Here is an 8,240-nt window from a genome sequence, read left to right as displayed (position 1 = left end):
TTATGTATGATGTTCCTGCAAGGTCGTATTCCTTATAACGGGGACGGCTCAGCTTAGCAATACTTATAAAGCTTTAAAAATTCATGTATAGACAAGCTGAGACATGTTTTAACAAGTACGGTATAAAAAAAGCGACATTATATTTGGGATGACCTGATATAATGCGAAATATAATTTTGTGTTATATTCATTGGTATAATGGCGCGAGATGAGTCAGATGCGTCTTTCTATGCTACTGCTGCTGAGATTTATGCAAGTTATCTATTAATATGCGCCTAACTTTTAATATTACTAGTTTCTCCAATTTAGGGGCTTCTGCGCATACTCGTAACAAGACCTTAAATACAACTGCTTTATATCTCGCCATGGTTGTAACGTTAGACTGCCTTTACTTCTATCGCTATAGCTATTTTCACTCGTATCTTTCAGTGTTACTATCATCTTCTGTTGATGATAGTAACACGTATCTTTCAGTGTTACTGTCATCTTCTGTTAATACAAATTGTTGATGAAATCGGCACAAAGTAGTGATCAGCGATTTTGGTGTTAATTTCTGACAAGGCGTATGGTGAGGGAACCCATATGTTGATATGATCAAAATACATGATTGTGTTAGGGAATTGTTAAGTATTTCTTTGTTGGAGAGTTTATTTATGGCACGGATTATGCTGTACTGACTTAGCACATCACGATATGTTTTAGTGGTTAGTAAGAAGCATGATCAAGAGTATTTTTATTGATTTCCCTATTATGATTTGCTATAGACCAGGTGATGGAATAGATGGTGGAGATAGTATGCATAAGCAAATAGAAGCAATGAGTGGAAGGAGGGTAATTATTATGGGGAATTCAACTATGGTAAGATTGATTGGAAGGAGGAGAGGACACATGTGAGTAAGGAACTGGATTTTATTCAATTATTAAGGGATGACTATTTTCAATTACATGCTGATGACTATATCAGCATGTAATTGAAAATACTAGGGGTTTGAGAGTGCTTGAACCTGGTAATAGCATCTGAGAATTTGACTGTAATGAATATGATCATGTTGCCACCTATTGGTGGGAATAATCATAAGGTGACTTGGGAGTGGCCAAAGATATAGAATTTTCGATTAACAGAGGCTATATGTGGAATTACCGTGCTGGCAAGTATGACACGCTTAGGAGATTGCTTGGTTCAGTGCCATGGCATGTAAAACTGCAAGGGATGGGTGTCGATAGAGCATGGGAAGTGGTCAAGGAGAATTTACAGGAGGTTATTGCTGATTGCATACCTAGGGTTCGAATAGTAAAACAAGTAGGGGTTAAATGGATGAATAACACCATTAAGCTTGAGCTGTAAAAAAGAAACAAACTGTGGAGGGAATTTAAAGAGAAAGGTGACCTGCATGCAGAAGAATGGTATAAAGCGCAGGCCAGAAGGGTAACGAGTGTGTTAAAAAAAAAAAAGCAAAATCGGATTATGAAAGGAAACTAGCTATGCAAGCTAAAGAGAATTCCAAACAGTTCTTTCAATATTCTGTAAGCAAAAAAAAAAAACTGTACAAGGCAGAACGAGTTTAAGGAATGACGATGGTAAAGAGGTCACTGAACCTGTCGATATAGTGGAATTACTGAGCGAGCACTGTGCAAGTGTATATCATCCAGGTGGTGACTTTGAAAAAATGAAGGAACCATTAATTCATACGGGAATTGTGATGAGTTAAGTGGAGGTGAATAGTCTATTACAGAAATTTAATGTGAATAGATCTGTGGGATTGAATGATTTACCGGCACGGGTCTTACGTGAAGCAGCTAAAGGATTATCAGTGTCCTTGTCTATGTTGTTTAATCTGGGTCGCGGATCTGGTTTAGTCCAGAAGATGTGGAAAGAAGGGAAAATAGTTCCACTGCATAAAGGAAGATACAAGACTACGGTTGCAAATTACCGACCAATCAGCATATCAGGAGTCGTTGTCAAGGTCTTGGAGAAAGTAGTCAAGGGAAAAATACAGGAATGGATTGATGAAAATGAGATACTGTACAGGGGACAACATGGCTTTGTGAAGGGTAGATCATGCCTCAGTAACTTACTCAAGTTTTATAACACAGTGACTGCTAAACTGGATAAGGGTAATGGGTTTACGGTGATTCTGCTGGATCTGGCTAAAGCATTTCACATGATACTACATGGAATTCTAATCCGTAAACTACAACATATTGGAATGGATATAGGGTTAGTGAGATGGATAGGTGGGTGGTTGATGGAGAGATATCAGAGAGTATTTTATTAAGGAATAGAGTCCAAAAGATGGCCTGTGACTAGTGGTGTGCTACAAGGTTCTGTTCTTGAACCACTGCTGTTTAGTTTGTTCATTAACGATATAAGGAAGGATCTAAGAGGAACAGTTCATTTGTTCGCTGATGATGCAAAGTTAGGTAGGGCAATAGTGAATGCAGAAGATGTCAAAATCTTGCAGGACGACTTGGATGGATTGGAGTTCTGGGCTAAGGAGTATGGATGTCAATTTAATGTGACAGAATGTAAAAATATGCATTGTGGGGTGAATCGATTAGTATACCACATTGGTGGAACTGTACTCCAGGAGATTGATGAGGCCAGGGACGTGGAACTGTTGGTGGATTGGGAGAGAAAGTTTAGGGGGCATATTACAAAAGTGGCTAAATCAGCTGATTAACTCACTTGGTTGTTGAAAAATACATTGACAAGCAGAGACAAGCAAGTTATTGAACCTCTGTACTGAGCCTTGATAAGAACTTATCTCGACTACTCTCCCCAGATTTGGTCACCTAGGTATCTTCTTGATGGGGAGGAGGTGGAGAGGATCCAGAGGCGAGTGACTAAGATAATAGCAGTTCTATGGAATGAACCTTATGAAAACAGGTTGAAGATTTGTGGGATGCAGAAATTAGTTGATCGGCAGAAAAGGAGAAATATGATTGAGACATTCATATTGCTAAAGGGTTTCTATAGGATTAATTCAGAGGATATTTTTGAGATCAGGACTGGTGGTGGGAGAACTAGGGGACACCTATGGAAGCTGTGCAAGTGGGTGGTTAGCAAGGGTATTAATGCCGGTTTCTTTACTTTTAGAGTGGTAAATGAGTGGAATAAGCTGCCAGCATCTGTTGTGGGTGCTATGACGGTGAGGGAGTTCAAGGGAAGGTATTATAGATACTGTGCGAATGTCGTATAGTTGTGTGGAGATGATGTTTAGGCCTCCCTCTATGAATATAAGGACTCCCTGGAGTCGCCCATAATAATAATGGTAATAATAGTAATAAAAATGTATGATCGAGGCCGAGAACTTTTCATACCAGCCTTCCTACATATTCTGATGATAACTTCGATGATGTTAAATCCCTTAAGAAAGAAAATAGAGGGTTCAATTCTACTAATCGCTCTTGAAGAAAGTTTTTAGCTGTTTGTATTTATTTTATTTGTTTGGCTAAATTGTGAATTTCTTAGTTATATTTCGACACTGACAACGAAATATTAACTGCCAAAGTGAAGATAAAATTCAACAGGAAAAACAATACCAGAAAAGAAGGAACCATCGACCTATCAAAACTAAAAGACAGCTCAAGCAGAAGTCGATTTTTAGAACACATGTGCATGAAATTAAAACCCTCTATCTTTCAGAACAGCGGAAAATACTGGGACGAAAGAAAACAAACAGTGTTATTCTCAGCAAAAGCAGTAACAATGATAAAGAACAAGATGACTGAAATTGGGAATATTGAAGATATAAGAAAAATATGGTCAAACCATTTGAAGACTGTCTTTTACCAAGGAAACAAAACTGCAATGCCAACTATAGAAGAAAATAATGATCACCCGAAAATTTTACAAGAAGTTAGATACGCAATAAAACAGAGCACAATAAAGCACCAGGAATTGATACTATCTCTACTTAACTGTGGTCATATGGAAATAGCACATCAATAGAATATTTAACAACCCTATTCAATAAAATACTACAAACAGGAGAGATTCCAGATGACTGGAGAACTGGAAAGTTCATCCCAATATACAAGATAGGTGACAAAAGAGACTGCAAGAATTAAAAACCAATCAATTTACTCTCGCACACCTATAAAATATTCGTGAGAATTATAGAAAATAGATTAAAAAACACCTATGAAGAGCTGATAGGCATAGAACAAGCTGGTTTCCGAACAATAGACCAGATTTTCACATTGCACCAACCAGCAGAGCTTTTATGGGAAGACCATAACGAACTATATTGTTGTTTTGTGGACTTTCAATAAGCTTTCGATAGAGAATCCTTCTTAATGTTCTACTAGAAAAAGCAATAGACAAATATATAATACAGCTTCTGTTAAAATATTACTCTAAAACAAATGCAATAGTTAAAAAGGACACACTCACAACAGAACCCATAGAGATCCAAAAAGGAGTAATGCAAGGATGCCCATTATCCCCATGGCTATTCAACATATATCTAGATAAGTTGTAAAGACGGCAATAGACTATGAGCCTGGAATCAATGTCAATTGTTAAAACATAAATAATATCAAATGTGCGGATGATCTCGTCGTTATTGTAAGAACCCAAAATGAACTACAGAGCTTGATAAACAAGCCCAAAGAAACCTGTATAACATATGATACGACAATAAATATACAAAAGACAATAGTGATGAAAATAGGGAGGAACAGAACTACCATCTCAACCACCCTAAATGGAGAACAAATAAAACAAGTAGACAACTTCATATATCTTGGATCAAAACTAACAGAAACAATAGATGAACTCTAAACAATCAAACACAGCATAGCAATAGAATGGACCACCATGGGAAAATTTCAGAAAATCTGGAAAACAAACAAGATATTCTAGGCAAGCCATAATCAAATTATATGAATTAATAATTATACCAACAGTCATCTTTGGAGGAGAAGCGCGGACAGTTTAGAAAAGACTGCAGGAAAAACTGCAGGCACTTGAAATGAAATGCTTAAGAAAAATAAATTGAACAAGGTTGGATAGAAAAGAAAACAAACAGCACAGTCAGACAAGAATTATTGTAGAAAAAGACAATAATAGAAAAAATTAGAATACAACAACTGCGATGGTTTGGCCCCACTGTATGCATGGACGCAGACAGACTTCCTAGCATACTAATCAATACTTTTGCAACTGAAAAATGAAGACCTGGAAGACCAAGAATTACCTGGCTGAAATCAATAAAGAACATTTTGGGATGCAGAACATATAAGGAACTTTTTCGAACAGCAAGGAATAGAAAAGATTGGAAGATCCTGCTCAAGAGAAGACTCAACCCATCTTAGACGGAACAGAAGAAGAAGAAGAAGATTTTTATTTATTCCAGAATAAACTTGAAAGCTTTTATAACCCTTAGAAATGGTATTTTCATCCATAGTACTTAAATGAATTTTTTGTTAGCTTTTCTTCGATTGGTTCCTGAGTCAGTCGCTTTCTGATTCAGCTAATTTTTTCAACTAAAAACTCGGTTTTCACATTATCAATATTTTTGTACCAAATCGGTGTTTTAAGTGAAGAAACGCCCAAAATATGTTGTTCGAAATGTTCCATAAAATAATTAGCAAGATTTGGGAAAAGGAAAACTTCCATAGCTGTTTTCTCTATCTCTTCATAGAGTTTATTCTGGTTACTAAAGAATCCTGAATTAATGACAAAGTCAAATAATTTTACAATATCAAGAGCAAAATCATTATGAAGTAATTCAATCGCATCTCTTCGAGGGATATTTGTTAAGTGTGAGAGTACGTCAAAACTTACTAGATCAAAACTTTCTGCATAAAAAAGAAATTACTTGCTTCATTAAAGACTTCCCTGTTGTTTGTAGATTCTGCATTTTCTTTTATTAATTGTTTGTCCCATCTCTTGTCAGTAGACATGCATCTTTTTTTCTATTTTAAGATAGCATTATTTTCCAGGACATCTTTATTAATGTATTTTTGGTAAAAAAGTTGTCTTTTTTTCCACTTTGAATATTTTCTCGTCAATGGTTTACTGGAAACTTTAATTGCCGTTTCCATTTAGTTGCATAATAAACAAATATTTGTTTCCTCGGTGTAGTTCCTTGTTCGGATTACTTTATTGCATTATTAGAAAATAAAAAAGAAAATAAAAAACTGCTAACGTTTTTATTCCTTTACAGGGAGGGAGTAGGTGAAGCAGATTTAGGCATTTCTAACTTTTTTTGGAGACTGAGGGGGTGTTCAATCTCCATTGGAGTTCAGTTAGAGATAGCTGCCCAAAACTATCACTAACAATATCTGGCATCCAGCGAAGAGAGGTGGCTCACAAGAGCCGCTATCTCGAGGTCCCTAATCATAACACTATAATTTATTGTCTGAGATAGTTTGGATTCTATGGTTGATTTTCTTGGGTTTTCAGGAAGAAAAATCCAAGTTTCTGGGAGAACCCGCTCGCTCTTGCAAGGGACCGACTAACTTGGGAACCAGTAGAAGAAATGCTTATAAAATGTTCCCCTACTCAGTGACTAGATTTGAACCTATGTCTTCCTTCGGGCAGTCAAGCACCATGGAGTACACATGCTTCTTCCACTGAGCTACAGCGGCTCACTTTTCATTATTATTATTATTATTATTATTATTATTATTATTATTATTATTATTATTATTAAATAATTAAACCTCCATGGAGTCAAAAGACTCATTGTGGGAGGTCCCACTGTTATACATACGCAGTTTATCATACCGCACCTTAAATATATTCACCATCTCCGTGCTCCCCACACTCTCGAGCAAAAAAAACCTTTCTAAAAACCTTCTCCTCACCCCTTTGCTTACCCCCTCCTTATACATTCAAGGATAATCTCTTTTTTCTCTCTTTATCTTCACCGATTCTACACAGAACCTCTTTGACATTAATCTGGTAATAACTTCTTAACAGCTTACATGTCACGATCATATTCCCTTTCTTCCTTTTATCCACCAATTGTGGCAAATTGCGTTTTCTCAATTTGTCTTCATACTCAGCATTCCAGAGACCAGAAATCACCTTAATTATTCATCTCTGGACCTTTTCCAATACAACTCCATCTTTTTGAAAAACCAGGTGACCAAATCTAGGTATAGTAATCCATATGTGGCCGGATTAAAGTCTTATACAAGGGAACCATAACCACAAGGGAACCTTACTTCTAGAAGTCAGTACCCTCTGCTTCATTCCCATTATCTGGTGTGCTGTCCTCACAATTTTAACAAAATGTCCCCAAAATTTTAAGTTCTCACATCTCCTCTACCTTTTTTCAAAATAATGCCACCAATTGTGTAATCTACATCTCATCTTTGCTTCCCAAAATTCAAAACTTTGCAACATTGAATTGATATTCCCACTCATTTACCTATTCAACCAGTGTATTTAAGTGTTCTTGCAAAGCCACAGTATCCATTCTACTCCTGATAGCTCTGCACAACTTTGCATCATCAGCAAAGACTGTATATTACTTTCAGACCTCTCCCAATATCATTTACCTACAAATTAAACAGTAGTGTACCCAAAACTGGCCATTGGGATGCACCACTAGTAACTTTCCTCTTCTGGGATATCGTCCTCCCTAACAACTTGCTGATAGCTAGCAGACAACCAATCTTCAATCCAGCGAACTAATCTACCGTTCAGGCCCATCCGTCCCAATGTACTAGCTTGTCATGTAGCAATTTATCAAAGGCCTTTGCAAAATTATTATTGTTATTATTAGTATTACGTGACACCTTCAAGGAGTCTAGGGACTCATGAAGGGAGGGTACGCTTCTTTTCTAAATACCCTATTTGATCACAAAAGAAATGAAGAAATTATGAAAGAATTAAACCAAGAACCAGTAATAGAAAAAAATTAAAAAATATAAACATAAATGGATGGAACACGTTCAAAGAATGAAAACAGAAAAATTACCAAAACAAACCTTAAAATACAAGCCATTAGGAAAAAAGAAAATCAGGACGTCCTCTTAAACGATTCAACGATGACTTCTAAGGCCGGAAGAGGCCATGCTAAACTTAAATCCTTGATATGCATGATGATGATGATGATGATGATGATGATTAGTATTACGTGACGCCTTCAAGGAGTCTAGGGACTCATCAAGGAAGGGTACGCTTCTTCTCTAAATTATTATTATTATTACTTTCGGATCACTTTTTTTTCTTAAATTCTTTCTTTTTTTTTTCTTTTTTCATTAAGACAAGTTTAAATAGA

Source organism: Typopeltis vanoorti, chromosome 17 (genome assembly GCF_054136105.1).
Source record: "Typopeltis vanoorti isolate ZY-2024b chromosome 17, IOZ_Tvanoo_1.0, whole genome shotgun sequence".
NCBI lineage: Eukaryota > Metazoa > Arthropoda > Arachnida > Uropygi > Thelyphonidae > Typopeltis > Typopeltis vanoorti.
Note: the sequence above shows the minus strand (reverse complement) of the source record.